Genomic DNA, 23,742 nt, shown 5'->3' on the forward strand with positions numbered 1-23,742 from the left:
CTATAGCAGCGTGATACAGTAGTTGATGGTGTGGTGATAAGGTTAATATTTAGACCAAACCATGACGGTAATAGTTAGCCACAAGTGATGGTGGGTTCACGATGGGTCGTTAGAGTGGCGGGTTAGCATTGGCAAAGGTGATGAGGATGGCTTGGTGGTGTCGATAGATCAGCAATAGAAAATACAAATGATTTGAAGATGGTGGCCGTTATCAAGGTTGGTTTACAGATATAAGAAAGAAAGAATGATGGATTTTAGTTTTGTTCTATGTATGCATATGTCTTCTGAATATGAATATATAGATATATTCTATAATATAATATGAATTGAGATAAGATGAGCTAGTGGAATGAATCACGGACATAAAAGAAAATGGTACATGTCAAATAATAACACAATAGGAAAGCAGCCAATTAGTTTGTAATCTTCTACCGACAGTTTTCACGAACTGGGTATCGTACGAAATCAGTGGTGAATAAAAGTGTTCAGAAAAATCTCATATTTTTAAATTAACTATATTTATTTATTTTGGTCATTATGGTATAAAATTCGATCATTAATTTATTAAATAAAAATTACATCAACTGTCCCTCTCAATTCTGGGTAAAATATAAAAAGTGTTAAAACTTAACAAATAGTTCTTAAATACATTTTTAATAAGCTTAAAATTTATAGAACTCATTTTCGTATCACTGTTTATTTTAAAATTACATAAGTTTGAATTAAACTTGCTTAATTAACCATCGATTGATGAACGAGTATTACTATCGTTTACAGAATGAATTCAAAACCAAATATATATTTTCAATATACTATATATATATATTTATTATTTAAATAATAAATTTTATTATTACTTATATCATTTTATTTTACAAAATTAATTCTAATAACTACATAATATAATATTTCAAATTATATTAAAATATACATATATACATTTTTAAATATATATGTATCTATTTACAAATAGTTATTCGTGAATCGTCGGAACTAGTCGAAGGTCAAATGAATATATGAACATCGTTTCAAAATTTTCTAGACTCAACATTACATACTTTGCTTATCGTGTCGGAAACATATAAAGATTAAGTTTAAATTTGGTCGGAAATTCCCGGGTCGTCACAATATATATATATATATATATATATGTGTGTGTGTGTGTGTGTGTGTGTGTGTGTGTGTGTGTATTATTGGTTTGTTAAAACAGTACTTTAGTAATACTAAGATAATATTTGAAATATTAGTAGTGATAATACTAATAAGTATGATGATATTATTTATAATTTGATTAATACGAATATTAATGTTAATTTTTAATAATAAATCTCATAATAAGATTGTATCAGTAGTTTTTAATAAAAATGGATAATTTATAATAATGATACTGAAAATATTAATTTTTGATATTAATACTTATTACTTGATAATAATAATTATAACGATCTTATTATTAATGGTAATCTTAAAAATACTATTGTTAATAATCTTAATCATAATAACGATACTTATACTAATAATAAGGATGTTAATAATAATAATAATACTAATCATAGTATTCATAACAATCAATAATAATAATAATCTTAGTAATACTTATAATACTTATACTTATAATAATAATAATGATAATAATAATTACAATTTTGATGATACTACTAATATTAATGATAGATATATTATATTTCATTATGATAGTAATATTAAAACTAATAATACTTAATATTAATACTTAGGGATAATATCAATAATAATAATACTAAATATATTCTAATGTTAGTAAAAATAATAATAATGGTAATAATACTAATAACTATATTACTAATAATAATAACATTAACAATCATAATAATAATAATAATAATAATAATAATAATAATAATAATAATAATAATAATAATAATAATAATAATAATAATAATAATAATAATAATAATAATTTTAGTATAGAAAACTACCTCAAAACGCTTTAAAAAAAAAAATAGATGCCACAAGCCGGGCTCGAACCCTCGAACTCTCGTTAACGGTTCCAACACCCAAACCATCTAAGCCATTATATTTTTCTAAACTTATTACACCTTATATTATTATATCCCGTATTATCTTGTGCTCTACTTCTTCTTCTTCACTTAAATAATCGACCAGCGAGAAATCAAAATCATATCCGTGAGTTTAGGGTTGGAATTAGGATATGATTTGTTACAGAAAATGATTCGTTATGTTTGGATGGATTAACAGAAACAGAAAGTGAGAAAAAAAATCAACACAACAGTCGTTTGAAGAACACCACGAAGTTCAAAATTGATTTTGATTTTTAAACACTTTTAGATTATGAATTCAACATGAAACATGTGTTAAATCATTCACTAAAACTTTAGAAATCAAAAATTTCAACAGAAACAACATCTACGACCTCAATTTGATTGTTGAACAAAAGTTTGACTTTTTGAATTCAAACTTTGACCTCAAAATTAGACTTCGATATTAAGATTTGGGGTATGAAACTTTGCAGATAATTTTACTAGAGGATTTCTAATCTAACCTCATTTATAGATTTTAAAAATTGAATCGAATTCAAGGAAATGATGAAAAGTTGTAACGAATAGAGGTTACGGTTTCATTATCTGCTCTCTTCGTTTGATTTTTGAAACAATAATAGAGATTATGTAACGTGTAATGTTTGTTTGATACTCTAACATGATTTGATCACAATTTGTTTGTATTGATGATTGATTTCTACAGTTAACAAAAATTGAGACAGAAATTAAATAAAAAGAATAAAAATATTAACAGATAGCTGGTTTTTCCACTTGATTTGTACGATGGAATAAAGCTGATACATGATCGACCAGACAGGAAAATATAAATCAAATAAAGTTGATTGTGAAGTGAAACAGAATGCGCAATTAAATATTTATCTGAGTATATGTATAACTGTATAAAACTACCGTATACGTATTTATGTATTTATGTATTTTCTATATAACTGTAATTATATATATTTGTTTACATAATTTAAATTTAACTAATATTAATAGTTATCAATGTATTGAAGATAATAATATTATTAATATTTATAATAATAAGGATATTAATATTAATAACAATAATAATACAAATAAAAACAATAATATCATTACATATAATACTAAATATAATAAATCATATATTTCAATTAAAATACAAATAATAATTTTTAATAATATTGATGTTGATATTAATAATAATAATAATAATAATAATAATAATAATAATAATAATAATAATAATAATAATAATACTAATTATAATAATACTAATAATAATAATAATTTCAGTAATAATGTGATGACCCGAAAATTTCTGATCAAATTTAAACTTAATCTTTGTATGATTAACATTTTCGACATGATAAGCAAAGTCTGTAAAACTGAATCTCAAAATTTTTGAACTACTTTTATATATTTAAATACCCTTCGGTTGTTTTCGACGATTCGCGAACAATTATATGTAAATATATACATATATACTATAACTTGAAAAGGTAACAATGTATTAATTGTTTGATACCATACATTAAACTTATTGGTTTAAATATCTATTTGAATATATATGATAAGTTGAAATATTTATTATTAAATTTTATGTGTATTTAAAAACTGATTTATGTATATTAAAAATATATATACATATATATAATTTCAAGTTATTTAGTAAACGATAGTAACATTCGTTTATTGATTCGATTGATATTTAGATAAGTTAACTAAAGCGTTTAAGATGAACCAGTAAAACACTAATTTGCTACAGTATTTTCAAATTGCTACAGTACTCAAAATGCTACAGTGTTTTCGAAAATCACTAAATTGACTTTGCTACAGTGAAATTGACTTTGCTACAGTGAAATTGACTTTGCTACAGTAAAACACTATTTCAAAATGAAAATGTATGTATTATATATATATATATATATATATATATATATTAACAAATAGTGAGACGATGATTTATAGAAGTAAATGACCAAAACACTCAAATGTATAAGTTATACCTCGAGTGGTATGGTTTAGGGATAATTTAAGACTATATTTTAACAAAGGTACGAGTCACGAAACGTAAAAAGCGAGTTTTCTAAGTGTACGAAAATGCGTTCGAGAAACCGGAACCGGGACATAAGTCGAGTAACAACGTACGAATTATCGGAACAAAAATTACAAGTCAACTATGTATGTGAATTTAATATAATATATAATTAATTATATAAATTAAATATATTATATATATTATATAATATTATGTCGACAAGCTAAATGTTAAAAGATCGTGAGCTGGGAATCTTGCCCATGCGATCGCATGGGAGAAAGGCTTGGAAGCCATGCGATCGCATGGCACCATATTGCTGGCCAAGTCTATATAAAAGCTCGACTTCGGTTCTGTTTTCTCACACACATATACGATACATCTTATATTTATATTATTATTATTATTATTATTATTATTATTATTATTATTATTTTTATTATTATTAAGATTAATGTTATTATTAATCTAATTATTATTAGTAATATTATTAGTATTATACATAAAATACTACGACGAGGTCATGAGCGTGTCACTTTCAAAATAGTTTTATGAGCGGGATAAAGCTAAGAAAATTATGGGTTATAGCTATGGAGGTTATGGGTAATGTTCATGGGTATTATTTACAAGTCAAACCTACTGTTATCATCTATGTTGCGTCTACGTACTTTTCTGCAATACTGAATCACAATATTGATACGTAAGCATTTATATTTTATCTTTTATATACTAATAGTGTATCCATGTCTAGTGCTCGAGTATATATATTTATGCATGCTCGTATGCAAAATTTCGTCGTTAAACAGTTTATGATGAATCACGAATTAAATACATATATTACTGGTAAAAGGTATATGATATGCATGTTTTTGGAAAGCTGGCGAAAAATCAATGACTTTTCATTTAGATATCGAATAGTTTCGATGAACGGATTAAAAGATATGATCAACTGAATTATGATTGACGTTAATTGAAATTACTTTTGAATCTGCAATTAAGATTTAAACAACTTGTTTACGAGATTGATAAATTGGATTTTTGAATATTACCAACCGAGTAAATGAATCCTCATATAAGGTACGTCTCATTTTGTTAAACAACTGTCAAAATTGACTTTTTAAAACGACTTTGGATAACTTTTGTATATCGATATCGAGCATTAGGATTGTGATACACTATGACCAGACCTAGCTTGATAGACATTTATTGACCAACATATGTTCTCTAGGTTGAGATCTACGGTTATTTGGTAATCCGAGTTTCGGTCACATTTTGGTAAATGACTTTATATGCTGCTAAGGTGAGTTTCATTGATCCCTTTTTAATTGCTTTTGCAATATATATTTTTGGACTGAGAATACATGCAATTTATTTTAAACACAATGGATACAAGTACATACTAAATTCTACACTGAGTTTGAACCGAAAATCCCTTAGCTTTGGTAACTAGTAACTACCGGTTATAAGAACTGGTGGGCGCGAGTAGTAGTATATGGATCCATAGGACTTGATATCCCCGTCCGAGCTAGAGCACTAGCCTTTTAACGGACGTATGCTATTTGAGAAGCGTACACGTTAGTTTGTGTGTATTATTAAGATGATTATACAAAGGGTATAAATTATATATACGTTAAGTTTAGTTACCAGGGTGCTCAATTTCGTAGAATATTTTGATAAACGTTTCTGGATGAAACAACTGAAATCTTGTGATCCAACTTTTATATACAGATTATGCGAAACACTAAAACTATGAACTCACCAACCTTTGTGTTGACACTTGTTAGCATGTTTATTCTCAGGTTTCCTAGAAGTCTTCCGCTGTTTGCTTATATGTTAGACAAGCTATGTGCATGAAGTCTTACATGGCATATTTTTCAAGGAAATGTTGCATTCACCAAATCATCACCATGTATCTTATTTTGACTGCATTGTCAACAGAAGTACTATTGTAAACTATTATTTTAGGTGATTGTCTATATGTAGAAATCATCATATGTTGAAAACCTTTGATTTAAATATTCATTTATGGTGTGCCTTTTCAAAAGAATGCAATATTTACAAAACGTATCATATAGAGGTCAAATACCTCACAATGAAATCGATGAATGACGTGTCCGTCCATATGGATTTGGAGCGATCGTCACAAATAACAATACTATAACAATTTACATATATCAAATTCACATCTATAGATTATATATATTTAAAATAATATTAATAATGCTAGTATTGATATTAATATTTAATAATAATGAAAGTAGTAATAATAATAGTTTTCATAACAATTATATTTTTAACTTGTAGCTACATTTAATTTATTTATATTACAATTTATTACTTATATAATATATAATTGAATATTTACACACTATACAAGTATATATATTACATATAATAATAATTATATGGAAATTATATATTATATATATATATATATATATATATATATATATATATATATATATATATATATATATATATATATATATAGATTCATTTTAATAACAACTTAATTATTAATAACAACTTAATTATTCTATATATTATTCTACATTTTTAATTCTATTTAGTTAAAGTGTATGTTTATTTATTTAGTAATGTTCATATACTTATATATATATATATATATATATATACAAGGTTGCTCGTGAATTGTCGGGAATAGTCGAAGGGTAATTGATTACATAAATATAGTTCCAAATTTTTTGAGACTCAACATTACAGACTTTGCTTATCGTGTCGAATTCATATTAAGATTAAGTTTAAATTTAGTCGGAAATTTTCGGGTCGTCACATTGGACCATCTGTAGAATTGTGGGATTGTCTTACAATTCACTCCACCTCACACACCATTACTCAATGGTGAGTCTGAATGGAGGAATCGAACTTTACTTGATATGGTTTGATCTATGATGAGTTTGACTACTCTACCGCCGTCTTTTTGAGGTTATGCATTAGTGTCTACTGCGGGCATACTCAATATGGTTCCAACCAAGAAGGTAGAAAAGACACCATATAAAGTATGGCATGGGAAGATTCCCAAGTTGTCTTATTTGAAATTCTGGGGTTGTGAAGTGTATGTGAAGCATGACACTTCAAACAAATAAAAACCCTGAAGTATTAAATTTCACTTTATGGGATACCCAAAGGAAACAATGGGCTAGTACTTCTACTACGAAGCTGAAAACAAAGTGTTTTCTGCTCGGTCTACTAAATTCTTTAAAAAAAAAAGATCTTCTCTTATAAGAATTTAGTGGGAGTAAAGTAGATCTTGAAGAAATTCAAGAACCACAAAGTAACATACCTTCTATAAGCACTAGTAATCCACACGTTGAATCTGAGCGCATTGTTGGTAAGTCAGAACGTGTTGCAGCTGAACTTCATATGTCTGGTAGAACTCCTCATCGGCATAAGAGGTTTGATTATCTGATTAAGTCAGATGAACCTCACCTAGAGGATTATGAACCCTCTAACTACCATGAGGCCATATAAGATCACGAATCTTAAAAATGGCGAGATACTATGAATGCAAATATGCAGTTCATGAAAGATAATCAAGTATGTGATTTGATTGATCTTCCACCCAATTGTAAGACAATGAGGTGTAAATGAGTCTTCAAAGAGAAGACTAGCATGGACGGTAATGTAAACACTTTTAAAGCTTGATTCGTGGCAAAAGGTTATGATGAAACTTTTCCACTGATCGCGAGCTTTATAAATTCGGATACTTATTGTCATAGCTACTTTTCATGATTATGAAGTATGGTAAATGGATATCATAATCGTTTTTATAAATGGCGACCTAAGCGAGGACGTATATATGGTTCAGCCAAAATGATCTATATATCCGAAGCATCCTATTAAAGTATGAAAGCTTCTAAAATCCATTTATGGATTAAAGCAAGCATTCAGGAGCTAGAATCTTAAGTTTGATGAGAATATCAAAGAGTTTGGTTTTTCCTCAAAAATAAGATGAGCTCTGTGTTTACATTAAATCTAGTAGGAGCAAAGTAGTCTTCTTGATCTTGTATATTAATGACATACTGCTTATTGAAAATAACATTTCAACTTGCAAGATGCCAAGTCTTGACTTGAAAACATTTTTTCGTAAATGATCTTGGAGAAGCTATTTATTGTAGTGACCCGAACTTTTCCATGTTTATATATATTAATTGAGATTGATATTTACATGATTAAATGTTTCCAACATGTTAAGCAATCAAACTTGTTAAGACTTGATTAATTGAAATATGTTTCATATAGACAATTGACCACCCAAGTTGACCGGTGATTCACGAACGTTAAAACTTGTAAAAACTATACGATGACATATATATGGTTATATATATAGTTAACATGTTTTTATTATAAGTATGTATCTCATTAGGTATTTTAACAATGAGTTATATACATAAAAATGAGACTATTAATTTAAGAAACTCGAAAACGATATATATAACGATTATCATTATAACAACGTATTACTAGGTACATATGAATCATATTAAGATATTGATACACTTGGTTAATTATGTTAAATAATAAGTAAATATATTATTAAGTGTATTAACAATGAAATACATATGTAAAAATAAGACTACTAACTTAATGATTTCGAAACGAGACATATATGTAACGATTATCGTTGTAACGACATTTAACTGTATATACATCATACTAAGATATATTATATATCATAATATCATGATAATATAACAATTTAACATCTCATTTATTATAATAAACAATGGGTTAACAACATTCAACAAGATCGTTAACCTAAAGGTTTCAAAACAACATTTACATGTAACGACTAACGATGACTTAACGACTCAGTTAAAATGTATATACATGTAGTGTTTTAATATGTATTCATACACTTTTAAAAGACTTCAAGACACTTATCAAAATACTTCTACTTAACAAAAATGCTTACAATTACATCCTCGTTCAGTTTCATCAACAATTCTACTCGTATGCACCCGTATTCGTACTCGTACAATACACAGCTTTTAGATGTATGTACTATTGGTATATACACTCAAATGATCAGCTCTTAGCAGCCCATGTGAGTCACCTAACACATGTGGGAACCATCATTTGGCAACTAGCATGAAATATCTCATAAAATTACAAAAATATGAGTAATCATTCATGACTTATTTACATGAAAACAAAATTACATATCCTTTATATCTAATCCATACACCAACGACCAAAAACACCTACAAACACTTTCATTCTTCAATTTTCTTCATCTAATTGATCTCTCTCAAGTTCTATCTTCAAGTTCTAAGTGTTCTTCATATATTCTACAAGTTCTAGTTACATAAAATCAAGAATACTTTCAAGTTTGCTAGCTCACTTCCAATCTTGTAAGGTGATCATCCAACCTTAAGAAATCTTTGTTTCTTACAGTAGGTTATCATTCTAATACAAGGTAATAATCATATTCAAACTTTGGTTCAAATTCTATAACTATAACAATCTTATTTCAAGTGATGATCTTACTTGAACTTGTTTTCGTGTCATGATTCTGCTTCAAGAACTTCGAGCCATCCAAGGATCCGTTGAAGCTAGATCCATTTTTCTCTTTTCCAGTAGGTTTATCCAAGGAACTTAAGGTAGTAATGATGTTCATAACATCATTCGATTCATACATATAAAGCTATCTTATTCGAAGGTTTAAACTTGTAATCACTAGAACATAGTTTAGTTAATTCTAAACTTGTTCGCAAACAAAAGTTAATCATTCTAACTTGACTTTTAAAATCAACTAAACACATGTTCTATATCTATATGATATGCTAACTTAATGATTTAAAACCTGAAAACACGAAAAACACCGTAAAACCGGATTTACACCGTCGTAGTAACACCGCGGGCTGTTTTGGGTTAGTTAATTAAAAACTATGATAAACTTTGATTTAAAAGTTGTTATTCTGAGAAAATGATTTTTATTATGAACATGAAACTATATCCAAAAATTATGGTTAAACTCAAAGTGGAAGTATGTTTTCTAAAATGGTCATCTAGACGTCGTTCTTTCGACTGAAATGACTACCTTTACAAAAACGACTTGTAACTTATTTTTCTGACTATAAACCTATACTTTTTCTGTTTAGATTCATAAAATAGAGTTCAATATTAAACCATAGCAATTTGATTCACTCAAAACGGATTTAAAATAAAGAAGTTATGGGTAAAACAAGATTGGATAATTTTTCTCATTTTAGCTACGTGAAAATTGGTAACAAATCTATTCCAACCATAACTTAATCAACTTGTATTGTATATTATGTAATCTTGAGATACCATAGACACGTATACAATGTTTCGACCTATCATGTCGACACATCTATATATATTTCGGAACAACCATAGACACTCTATATGTGAATGTTGGAGTTAGCTATACAGGGTTGAGGTTGATTCCAAAATATATATAGTTTGAGTTGTGATCAATACTGAGATACGTATACACTGGGTCGTGGATTGATTCAAGATAATATCTATCGATTTATTTCTGTACATCTAACTGTGGACAACTAGTTGTAGGTTACTAACGAGGATAGCTGACTTAATAAACTTAAAACATCAAAATATATTAAAAGTGTTGTAAATATATTTTGAACATACTTTGATATATATGTATATATTGTTATAGGTTCGTGAATCAACCAGTGGCCAAGTCTTACTTCCCGACGAAGTAAAATCTGTGAAAGTGAGTTATAGTCCCACTTTTAAAATCTAATATTTTTGGGATGAGAATACATGCAGGTTTTATAAATGATTTACAAAATAGACACAAGTACGTGAAACTACATTCTATGGTTGAATTATCGAAATCGAATATGCCCCTTTTTATTAAGTCTGGTAATCTAAGAATTAGGGAACAGACACCCTAATTGACGCGAATCCTAAAGATAGATCTATTGGGCCTAACAAACCCCATCCAAAGTACCGGATGCTTTAGTACTTCGAAATTTATATCATATCCGAAGGGTGTCCCGGAATGATGGGGATATTCTTAAATATGCATCTTGTTAATGTCGGTTACCAGGTGTTCACCATATGAATGATTTTTATCTCTATGTATGGGATGTGTATTGAAATATGAAATCTTGTGGTCTATTATTATGATTTGATATATATAGGTTAAACCTATAACTCACCAACATTTTTGTTGACGTTTTAAGCATGTTTATTCTCAGGTGATTATTAAGAGCTTCCGCTGTCGCATACTTAAATAAGGACGAGATTTGGAGTCCATGCTTGTATGATATTGTGTAAAAACTGCATTCAAGAAACTTATTTTGTTGTAACATATTTGTATTGTAAACCATTATGTAATGGTCGTGTGTAAACAGGATATTTTAGATTATCATTATTTGATAATCTACGTAAAGCTTTTTAAAACATTTATCTATGAAATAAAGGTTATGGTTTGTTTTAAAAATGAATGCAGTCTTTGAAAAACGTCTCATATAGAGGTCAAAACCTCGCAACGAAATCAATTAATATGGAACGTTTTTAATCAATAAGAACGGGACATTTCAGTTGGTATCAGAGCGTTGGTCTTAGAGAACCAGAATTTTGCCTTAGTGTGTCTTATCGAGTTTGTTAGCATGCATTAGTGAGTCTGGACTTCGACCGTGTTTACTTGAAAAATGATTGCTTAACAAATTTTGTTGGAAACTATATATTTTTAACATGTGAATATTATGTGATATATTAATCTCTTAACGCGTTTGATATTATGTGATAGATGTCTACCTCTAGAACAAGTCCCATTGACTCACCTAATAATAATGAAGAGTCAAATGTAAATTGGAATGATTCGTGGACTGATTCACAAGTTCCCAAAGAGGAACCGGAAGAAGAGTCAGAACCGGAAGAAGAATCGGAACCGGAAGAAGAATCGGAACCGGATGAAGAAATAGAACTGGTGGGGGAAATAATAAAACGGTTAAGTAAAAGAAAATCCTCAACCAACCGACCAAGGTTAATTATGGTCAATGGTGTTTCCGCCAAGGAAGCAAAATATTGGGAGGATTACCAATTCTCCGATGAATCGGATTCCGACGAGAATTCCGATGATGTTATAGAAATTACCCCAACTGAATTTAAAAAGGCAAAAGAAAATAATAAGGGAAAGGGCATAAAAATAGAGAAATCTAATTCCAACCCCGATGAACTTTATATGTATCGTCAACCCCCGAAGTCCTTAAGTTGTAACAATGACCCGGGAACCTCTAAACCACCAGGTTTTTCTAAACCGTTGTGGAAAACGACAGTTAGTATTAGGGGAACATCATATATCCCTAGAAACTTGGCAAAACGAACCAAAACCGAAGAAGAAGAAACGAGCGAGTCGGAATAAGATAGTTGTATTCGTGTGCTGTAATATATGTAATATAGTGTGCTTATGCTTTATGATATATGTAAAAATTGCTTGTATTAATAAGTATTTTTTTATGAATCTAACTCTTGTCTATTTTACAGTTTAAAAACACAAAATGGATAGACAACCCAATATTTTAAGAGACTTACCCGGAGACATGATTGATGAAATCTTGTCTAGAGTCGGTCAGAATTCCTCGGCACAACTATTTAAAGCGAGATCAGTTTGTAAGACATTCGAAGAACATTCCAAGAATGTCTTGGTTTATAAGAGACTTTCGTTTGAAAGATGGGGGATATCACATTGGGAAACCCATAAGTTACGATGTGTTTACTTTGACGCATATATTGCGGGGAACCCAAATGCTATTTTACGCAACGGGTTAAGAAATTATTTTGACTCAATATATCCGAATATTGGACTTCGTGATTTAGAAAAAGCGGCTAGCATGCAACATAAAGAAGCATGTTATGCTTACGGATTAGTAATGTTCGCTTCTCACCAAAGTGAGAACAAGAACATCGGGCTACAACTATTAAACAAAACGTTTCCACAAGTGACGGAGTCGGTAATTGGGGTAAGAAATGAGGTTTTTAGATTGTTACGGGACTGTTGGACATTACGTAACCCTCGTACCTTTGACGACGTTACAACACGCTGTCTTATCAACAGCCATAACGGTTATGTTCCACAAGACCAAGGATGGGAAGTAGTCCTAGTAAAACCAGAATGCATGACTTGTTTCTGGACGTATGAATTACGTGTCTTTATTGCCTTTGCTGAACGACTTGTGTACTAGCTAGAATTATCTTCACAACTATCTTGTATCAAAGTTATTGTGTGCTATATTTCATGCTTTATGTAAAATAAGCGGTATTGTAAGTTTGTAAAATATTGTATAAAAGTTTGAACGCGAAATATTATTATAATCAGTTTTTCATATAGAATTGTAGTAGTTGAATTGTATATTAGCTACTAAGTATGAACTTAACGGGTAGGTACTACCCGAATTTAAACTTATAAAATGCTAATATGAAGAAAAAGCTTTTATAAATGAGTTCATATTATGCTACGAAATACTATTAACTACTCTTAATATTCTGTATGATTAACTTGTTCCATTTGACTATTTTGAAGGAAATGGCACCGACTACTCGACACACCGTGAATATGAATGAAGAGGAATTCCGTACTTTTCTAGCTTCAAACATAGCCGCAGTACAGGCTGCGCTACATACCAACAATAACCTTGGATCTAGCAGTACAGGAAATCGTGTAGGATGTACCTACAAAGAATTCACTGCCTGCAAACCTTTGGAATTTGATGGAACCGAAGGACCGATCGGATTGAAACGGTGGACCGAGAAGGTCGAATAGGTGTTTGCCATAAGTAAGTGTACTGAAGAGGACAAAGTGAAGTACGCTACGCATACCTTCACAGGTTCTGCGTTAACATGGTGGAATACCTATCTAGAGCAAGTGGGACAAGATGATACGTACGCACTACCGTGATCAGCATTCAAGCACTTGATGAACGAGAAGTACCGTTCCAGAACCGAGGTCAATAAGCTCAAGACAGAACTTAGAGGGTTACGAACCCAAGGATTTGATATTACCACGTACGAAAGACGATTCACAGAATTGTGCCTATTGTGTCCGGGAGCATTCGAAGATGAGGAAGAGAAGATCGACGCGTTTGTGAAAGGATTACCGGAAAGAATCCAAGAAGATATAAGTTCACACGAGCCCGCCTCCTACAACAGGCATGTAGAATGGCTCACAAACTAGTGAACCAGATTGAAGAAAGAATTAAAGAACAGACTGCTGAAGAGGCCAATGTGAAGCAAGTCAAAAGAAAGTGGGAGGAAAACGGTGATAAGAATCACCAATACAACAACAACAGCAATTACAACAATAATCGCAACAATTATCCCAACAATCGCAACTTCAACAAACGGCCCAACAACAACAACAACAACAACAACAACAATAACAACAGCAACTACAACAATCGTCCCAACAACAATAACAATCGCAACAACAACAATCAGAAGCAGCTATGCCAAAGGTGTGAAAAGTATCACTCGGGGTTCTGCACCAAATTTTGCAATAAGTGTAAAAGAAATGGTCATAGCGCGGCGAAGTGTGAGGTCTACGGACTAGGGGTTAACAGAACGAAAGGAACAAATGGTGTCGGAACGAGTAATGGCGGAGCAAGTAGTGTCGGAGCAAGTTATGCCAATGTAGTTTGTTATAAATGTGGAAAACCGGGCCACATTATTAGAAATTGCCCGAACCAGGAGAACACGAATGGACAAGGCCGCGGAAGAGTTTTCAATATTAATGCGGCAGAGGCACAGGAAGACCCGGAGCTTGTTACGGGTACGTTTCTTATTGACAATAAATCTGCTTACGTTTTATTTAATTCGGGTGCGGATAGAAGCTATATGAGTAGAGATTTTTGTGCTAAATTAAGTTGTCCATTGACGCCTTTGGATAGTAAATTTTTACTCGAATTAGCAAATGGTAAATTAATTTCAGCAGATAATATATGTCGAAATCGAGAATATTTAAGATTGATTTGATACCAGTAGAGTTAGGGAGTTTTGATGTGATAATCGGTATGGACTGGTTGAAAGAAGTGAAAGCAGAGATCGTCTGTTACAAAAATGCAATTCGCATTATACGAGAAAAAGGAAAACCCTTAATGGTGTACGGAGAAAAGGGCAACACGAAGCTACATCTTATTAGTAATTTGAAGGCACAAAAACTAATAAGAAAAGGTTGCTATGCTGTTCTAGCACACGTCGAGAAAGTACAAACTGAAGAAAAGAGCATCAATGATGTTCCCATTGCAAAAGAATTTCCCGATGTATTTCCGAAAGAATTACCGGGATTACCCCCACATCGATCCGTTGAATTTCAAATAGATCTTGTACCAGGAGCTGCACCAATAGCTCGTGCTCCTTACAGACTCGCACCCAGCGAGATGAAAGAACTGCAAAGCCAATTACAAGAACTTTTAGAGCGTAGTTTCATTCGACCAAGCACATCACCGTGGGGAGCTCCTGTTTTGTTTGTCAAGAAGAAAGATGGTACATTCAGGTTGTGTATCGACTACCGAGAGTTGAACAAACTTACCATCAAGAACCGCTACCCACTACCGAGAATCGACGACTTATTTGATCAACTACAAGGCTCGTCTGTTTATTCAAAGATTGACTTACGTTCCGGGTATCATCAAATGCGGGTGAAAGAAGATGATATTCCAAAGACTGCTTTCAGAACACGTTACGGTCATTACGAGTTTATGGTCATGCCGTTTGGTTTAACTAATGCACCAGCTATGTTCATGGACCTTATGAACCGAGTGTGTGGACCATACCTTGACAAGTTTGTCATTGTTTTCATTGATGACATACTTATTTACTCAAAGAATGACCAAGAACACGGTGAACATTTGAGAAAGGTGTTAGAAGTATTAAGGAAGGAAGAATTGTATGCTAAGTTTTCAAAGTGTGCATTTTGGTTGGAAGAAGTTCAATTCCTCGGTCACATAGTGAACAAAGAAGGTATTAAGGTGGATCCGGCAAAGATAGAAACTGTTGAAAAGTGGGAAACCCCGAAAACTCCGAAACACATACGCCAGTTTTTAGGACTAGCTGGTTACTACAGAAGGTTCATCCAAGACTTTTCCAGAATAGCAAAACCCTTGACTGCATTAACGCATAAAGGGAAGAAATTTGAATGGAAGGATGAACAAGAGAAAGCGTTTCAGTTATTGAAGAAAAAGCTAACTACGGCACCTATATTGTCATTGCCTGAAGGGAATGATGATTTTGTGATTTATTGTGACGCATCAAAGCAAGGTCTCGGTTGTGTATTAACGCAACGAACGAAGGTGATTGCTTATGCGTCTAGACAATTGAAGATTCACGAGCAAAATTATACGACGCATGATTTGGAATTAGGCGCGGTTGTTTTTGCATTAAAGACTTGGAGGCACTACTTATATGGGGTCAAAAGTATTATATATACCGACCACAAAAGTCTTCAACACATATTTAATCAGAAACAACTGAATATGAGGCAGCGTAGGTGGATTGAATTGTTGAATGATTACGACTTTGAGATTTGTTACCACCCGGGGAAGGCAAATGTGGTAGCCGATGCCTTGAGCAGGAAGGACAGAGAACCCATTCGAGTAAAATCTATGAATATAATGATTCATAATAACCTTACTACTCAAATAAAGGAGGCGCAACAAGGAGTTTTAAAAGAGGGAAATTTAAAGGATGAAATACCCAAAGGATCGGAGAAGCATCTTAATATTCGGGAAGAAGGAACCCGGTATAGGGCTGAAAGGATTTGGGTACCAAAATTTGGAGATATGAGAGAAATGGTACTTAGAGAAGCTCATAAAACTAGATACTCAATACATCCTGGAACGGGGAAGATGTACAAGGATCTCAAGAAACATTTTTGGTGGCCGGGTATGAAAGCCGATGTTGCTAAATACGTAGGAGAATGTTTAACGTGTTCTAAGGTCAAAGCTGAGCATCAGAAACCATCAGGTCTACTTCAACAAACCGAAATCCCGGAATGGAAATGGGAAAACATTACCATGGATTTCATTACTAAATTGCCAAGGACTGCAAGTGGTTTTGATACTATTTGGGTAATAGTTGATCGTCTCAACAAATCAGCACACTTCCTGCCAATAAGAGAAGATGACAAGATGGAGAAGTTAGCACGACTGTATTTGAAGGAAGTCGTCTCCAAACATGGAATACCAATCTCTATTATCTCTGATAGGGATGGCAGATTTATTTCAAGATTCTGGCAGACATTACAGCAAGCATTAGGAACTCGTCTAGACATGAGTACTGCCTATCATCCACAAACTGATGGGCAGAGCGAAAGGACGATACAAACGCTTGAAGACATGCTACGAGCATGTGTTATTGATTTTAGAAACAGTTGGGATCGACATCTACCGTTAGCAGAATTTTCCTACAACAACAGCTACCATTCAAGCATTGAGATGGCGCCGTTTGAAGCACTTTATGGTAGAAAGTGCAGGTCTCCGATTTGTTGGAGTGAAGTGGGGGATAGACAGATTACGGGTCCGGAGATTATACAAGAAACTACCGAAAAGATCATCCAAATTCAACAACGGTTGAAAACCGCCCAAAGTCGACAAAAGAGCTACGCTGACATTAAAAGAAAAGATATAGAATTTGAAATTGGAGAGATGGTCATGCTTAAAGTTGCACCTTGGAAAGGCGTTGTTCGATTTGGTAAACGAGGGAAATTAAATCCAAGGTATATTAGACCATTCAAGATTATTGATCGTGTCGGACCAGTAGCTTACCGACTTGAGTTACCTCAACAACTCGCCGCTGTACATAACACTTTCCATGTCTCGAATTTGAAGAAATGTTTTGCTAAAGAAGATCTCACTATTCCGTTAGATGAAATCCAAATCAACGAAAAACTTCAATTCATCGAAGAACCCGTCGAAATAATGGATCGTGAGGTTAAAAGACTTAAGCAAAACAAGATACCAATTGTTAAGGTTCGATGGAATGCTCGTAGAGGACCCGAGTTCACCTGGGAGCGTGAAGATCAGATGAAGAAGAAATACCCGCATCTATTTCCAGAAGATTCGTCAACACCTTCAACAGCTTAAAATTTCGGGACGAAATTTATTTAACGGGTAGGTACTGTAGTGACCCGAACTTTTCCATGTTTATATATATTAATTGAGATTGATATTTACATGATTAAATGTTTCCAACATGTTAAGCAATCAAACTTGTTAAGACTTGATTAATTGAAATATGTTTCATATAGACAATTGACCACCCAAGTTGACCGGTGATTCACAAACGTTAAAACTTGTAAAAACTATACAATGACATATATATGGTTATATATATAGTTAACATGTTTTTATTATAAGTATGTATCTCATTAGGTATTTTAACAATGAGTTATATACATAAAAATGAGACTATTAATTTAAGAAACTCGAAAACGATATATATAACGATTATCATTATAACAACGTCTTACTAGGTACATATGAATCATATTAAGATATTGATACACTTGGTTAATTATGTTAAATAATAAGTAAATATATTATTAAGTGTATTAACAATGAAATACATATGTAAAAATAAGACTACTAACTTAATGATTTCGAAACGAGACATATATGTAACGATTATCGTTGTAACGACATTTAACTGTATATACATCATACTAAGATATATTATATATCATAATATCATGATAATATAACAATTTAACATCTCATTTATTATAATAAACAATGGGTTAACAACATTCAACAAGATCGTTAACCTAAAGGTTTCAAAATAACATTTACATGTAACGACTAACGATGACTTAACGACTCAGTTAAAATGTATATACATGTAGTGTTTTAATATGTATTCATACACTTTTAAAAGACTTCAAGACACTTATCAAAATACTTCTACTTAACAAAAATGCTTACAATTACATCCTCGTTCAGTTTCATCAACAATTCTACTCGTATGCACCCGTATTCGTACTCGTACAATACACAGCTTTTAGATGTATGTACTATTGGTATATACACTTAAATGATCAGCTCTTAGCAGCCCATGTGAGTCACCTAACATATATGGGAACCATCATTTGGCAACTAGCATGAAATATCTCATAAAATTACAAAAATATGAGTAATCATTCATGACTTATTTACATGAAAACAAAATTACATATCCTTTATATCTAATCCATACACCAACAACCAAAAACACCTACAAAGACTTTCATTCTTTAATTTTCTTCATCTAATTGATCTCTCTCAAGTTCTATCTTCAAGTTCTAAGTGTTCTTCATATATTCTACAAGTTCTAGTTACATAAAATCAAGAATACTTTCAAGTTTGCTAGCTCACTTCCAATCTTGTAAGGTGATCATCCAACCTTAAGAAATCTTTGTTTCTTACAGTAGGTTATCATTCTAATACAAGGTAATAATCATATTCAAACTTTGGTTCAAATTCTATAACTATAACAATCTTATTTCAAGTGATGATCTTACTTGAACTTGTTTTCGTGTCATGATTCTGCTTCAAGAACTTCGAGCCATCCAAGGATCCGTTGAAGCTAGATCCATTTTTCTCTTTTCCAGTAGGTTTATCCAAGGAACTTAAGGTAGTAATGATGTTCATAACATCATTCGATTCATACATATAAAGCTATCTTATTCGAAGGTTTAAACTTGTAATCACTAGAACATAGTTTAGTTAATTCTAAACTTGTTCGCAAACAAAAGTTAACCTTCTAACTTGACTTTTAAAATCAACTAAACACATGTTCTATATCTATATGATATGCTAACTTAATGATTTAAAACCCGAAAACACGAAAAACACCGTAAAACCGGATTTACGCCGTCGTAGTAACACCGCGGGCTGTTTTGGGTTAGTTAATTAAAAACTATGATAAACTTTGATTTAAAAGTTGTTATTCTGAGAAAATGATTTTTATTATGAACATGAAACTATATCCAAAAATTATGGTTAAACTCAAAGTGGAAGTATGTTTTCTAAAATGGTCATCTAGACGTCGTTCTTTCGACTGAAATGACTACCTTTACAAAAACGACTTGTAACTTATTTTTCCGACTATAAACCTATACTTTTTCTATTTAGATTCATAAAATAGAGTTCAATATGAAACCATAGCAATTTGATTCACTCAAAACGGATTTAAAATAAAGAAGTTATGGGTAAAACAAGATTGGATAATTTTTCTCATTTTAGGTACGTGAAAATTGGTAACAAATCTATTCCAACCATAACTTAATCAACTTGTATTGTATATTATGTAATCTTGAGATACCATAGACACGTATACAATGTTTCGACCTATCATGTCGACACATCTACATATATTTCGGAACAACCATAGACACTCTATATGTGAATGTTGGAGTTAGCTATACAGGGTTGAGGTTGATTCCAAAATATATATAGTTTGAGTTGTGATCAATACTGAGATACGTATACACTGGGTCGTGGATTGATTCAAGATAATATTTATCGATTTATTTCTGTACATCTAACTGTGGACAACTAGTTGTAGGTTACTAACGAGGATAGCTGACTTAATAAACTTAAAACATCAAAATATATTAAAAGTGTTGTAAATATATTTTGAACATACTTTGATATATATGTATATATTGTTATAGGTTCGTGAATCAACCAGTGGCCAAGTCTTACTTCCCGACGAAGTAAAAATCTGTGAAAGTGAGTTATAGTCCCACTTTTAAAATCTAATATTTTTGGGATGAGAATACATGCAGGTTTTATAAATGATTTACAAAATAGACACAAGTACGTGAAACTACATTCTATGGTTGAATTATCGAAATCGAATATGCCCCTTTTTATTAAGTCTGGTAATCTAAGAATTAGGGAACAGACACCCTAATTGACACGAATCCTAAAGATAGATCTATTGGGCCTAACAAACCCCATCCAAAGTACCTGATGCTTTAGTACTTCGAAATTTATATCATATCCGAAGGGTGTCCCGGAATGATGGGGATATTCTTAAATATGCATCTTGTTAATGTCGGTTACCAAGTGTTCACCATATGAATGATTTTTATCTCTATGTATGGGATGTGTATTGAAATATGAAATCTTGTGGTTTATTATTATGATTTGATATATATAGGTTAAACCTATAACTCACCAACATTTTTGTTGACGTTTTAAGCATGTTTATTCTCAGGTGATTATTAAGAGCTTCCGCTGTCGCATACTTAAATAAGGACGAGATTTGGAGTCCATGCTTGTATGATATTGTGTAAAAACTGCATTCAAGAAACTTATTTTGTTGTAACATATTTGTATTGTAAACCATTATATAATGGTCGTGTGTAAACATGATATTTTAGATTATCATTATTTGATAATCTACGTAAAGCTTTTTAAAACATTTATCTATGAAATAAAGGTTATGGTTTGTTTTAAAAATGAATGCAGTCTTTGAAAAACGTCTCATATAGAGGTCAAAACCTCGCAACGAAATCAATTAATATGGAACGTTTTTAATCAATAAGAACGGGACATTTCATTTATATACTTGGAATCATGATCTATAGAAATAGATTCAAATGGCTGATTGGTTTGAATTAATGTACATATCTTATCTTGCAGAGATTTAGCATGCATTACTCCAACCTTGGAGCATTGCATGTTCAAAAGGACATATCCTTGAGCAAGTCTCAAAGTCTTATCACCCATGATGAGATAAGACGAACGAAATGTATCCCATATATTTCGACTATAGTATCCATTATATATGCCATGTTATGTACTAAAATGACGTCTCGTTAATTTTTAGTTTGACGAGTCGTTATCAACAAAATCTAGGTTAAGAATATTTAATTTTTGTTAAGAATATTCTTAAGTATTCGTAGAGTACTAAAGATATGTTCTTGGTTTACGGTGGTTTGAAAAAGGAGTCAAGTATTAAGTTTTATACATGATGCTAGTTTCCAAACTGATCGAGATGATTCTCGATCCCAGTCAGGTTGTGTCTTTGTCATGATGGACGAGATAGTTGACTGGAAGAGCTCTAAGAAGAGCACGGTTGAACAATCTATAACAAAAACAGAATACATTGTTGCTTGAGAAGCTGCTCAGGAAGCTGTCTGGATTAAGAAGTTTACTGTTGAACTCGAAGTAGTTCCCAACATTAAATCTTCTATGAAAATGTATTGTGATAGTTCGTCACGTATTATACTTGAGAAAGAATGACATATACATTAATCCATCTGACACATTCTTCAAAAGTTTGACTACATTCATGAAGTCGTTGAGAGGAATGATATTAGTATTCTTAAGGTTCAACCAGATGATATCGTGGCTGAACCGTTCACGAAGCCCTTAATGCACAACCAGCATGATGATCATGCTAGTAATATTGGACTTCGTTAAGCTACTAATCTTTTTCATTTGTAATTTAGTATTTGGATATCTCTGGAACATTAAACAGTTTTATCTAAATGAATTGAGATACTCGGTATGGTCGTTTTCATTTATATTACTGTGTTCTATATTAGCATGTTTAATCCATGAATAATTGTTGATTATTCTAAATCTCCATAATCGGTCATGTTATGGGAGTAACATGAACTAAGATTATTATGAAATTTGGTTTTATTCACTGATGGTGAATAGTTAACTAGCTGAGGCCAAAAGTCATATGTATTCATTGATGATGAATATTGGAATGACCCAATCATGAGATGTCACTGCATGGATCATCGTCAATAGTGAATCTCATAATGATTATGTCTTTGTGTCCTTAGACCTGAGGTGTGTATGTTGGTTTTCGATTGTGTGACACATTATACTTTGATATGGTTAAACGCTATCCTGAACAAGGTAGTTATAAAGGCCATCATTAGGTATGATGTGAAGTACATGATGAACGCATATAATCAAAATGGGATTTATTCCTCTATTTGAGAGTATGATACCACTGGGCCACTTGATGAAAGTGAATGGATATTTACACAGCCGTGTCCAAGCTATATTGATTGTAGATCAATTTTAACTTAGTGATCACATTCAAATTTTCTAGATCGAGAAACAGAATTAGTTGATAAATGAGAATGACTGGATCCATGTCTCATGTCAACTCAGTATCAGTAATAAAAGGACGAATGACACTCAATCATTAAAATCATTTTAATAATAATGATAGTTCGTTTACCTGAAACAAACACTTGTATATTTTCGGGGGCATTGACGTGTTGCTAGACGCTAATATATGTCTGTATAGTTTTCTAGATGTTATGTCATTCACAAGTGGGAGTTTGTTGGTTCATTGTGCATATCATAACACAAATCTATACTACCGATTATGTACAGGCCTATGGGGTCACACACTTTAGCATTTAGACACCAATTATTATATATTGTTGATATATAATTTATAACCTACAAGTTGAAAAGCATTCTTTAATTAAATATGATTTAATTAAATTTATTAAAGAAAAAGATTTAATATGAGTATTAAAATAAATGGGCATTGAATTATTAAATAGTGGAGTGGATGGGCTTTAGGTTAAAAGAAAACAAATGAAATAAAATATAATAAATTTAGTTGCCTCTTGGACTTTTGGTTTATGCATGTCTACAAAAATAATTGATACCTTTAACCCTTTAAAGTCACGGGTGTTGACAAAGAAAA

The 23,742-nt window shown here is 31.6% G+C and overlaps 1 pseudogene; it reads right to left on the bottom strand.

Moving 5' to 3' along the window:
• Nucleotides 1-23,742, bottom strand: part of LOC139901660 (L-type lectin-domain containing receptor kinase IX.1-like) — a 65,888-nt pseudogene that overhangs the window by 39,743 nt on the left and 2,403 nt on the right.

The sequence above is a fragment of the Rutidosis leptorrhynchoides genome, chromosome 3 (assembly GCF_046630445.1).
Source record: "Rutidosis leptorrhynchoides isolate AG116_Rl617_1_P2 chromosome 3, CSIRO_AGI_Rlap_v1, whole genome shotgun sequence".
NCBI classification, from domain to species: Eukaryota; Viridiplantae; Streptophyta; class Magnoliopsida; order Asterales; family Asteraceae; genus Rutidosis; species Rutidosis leptorrhynchoides.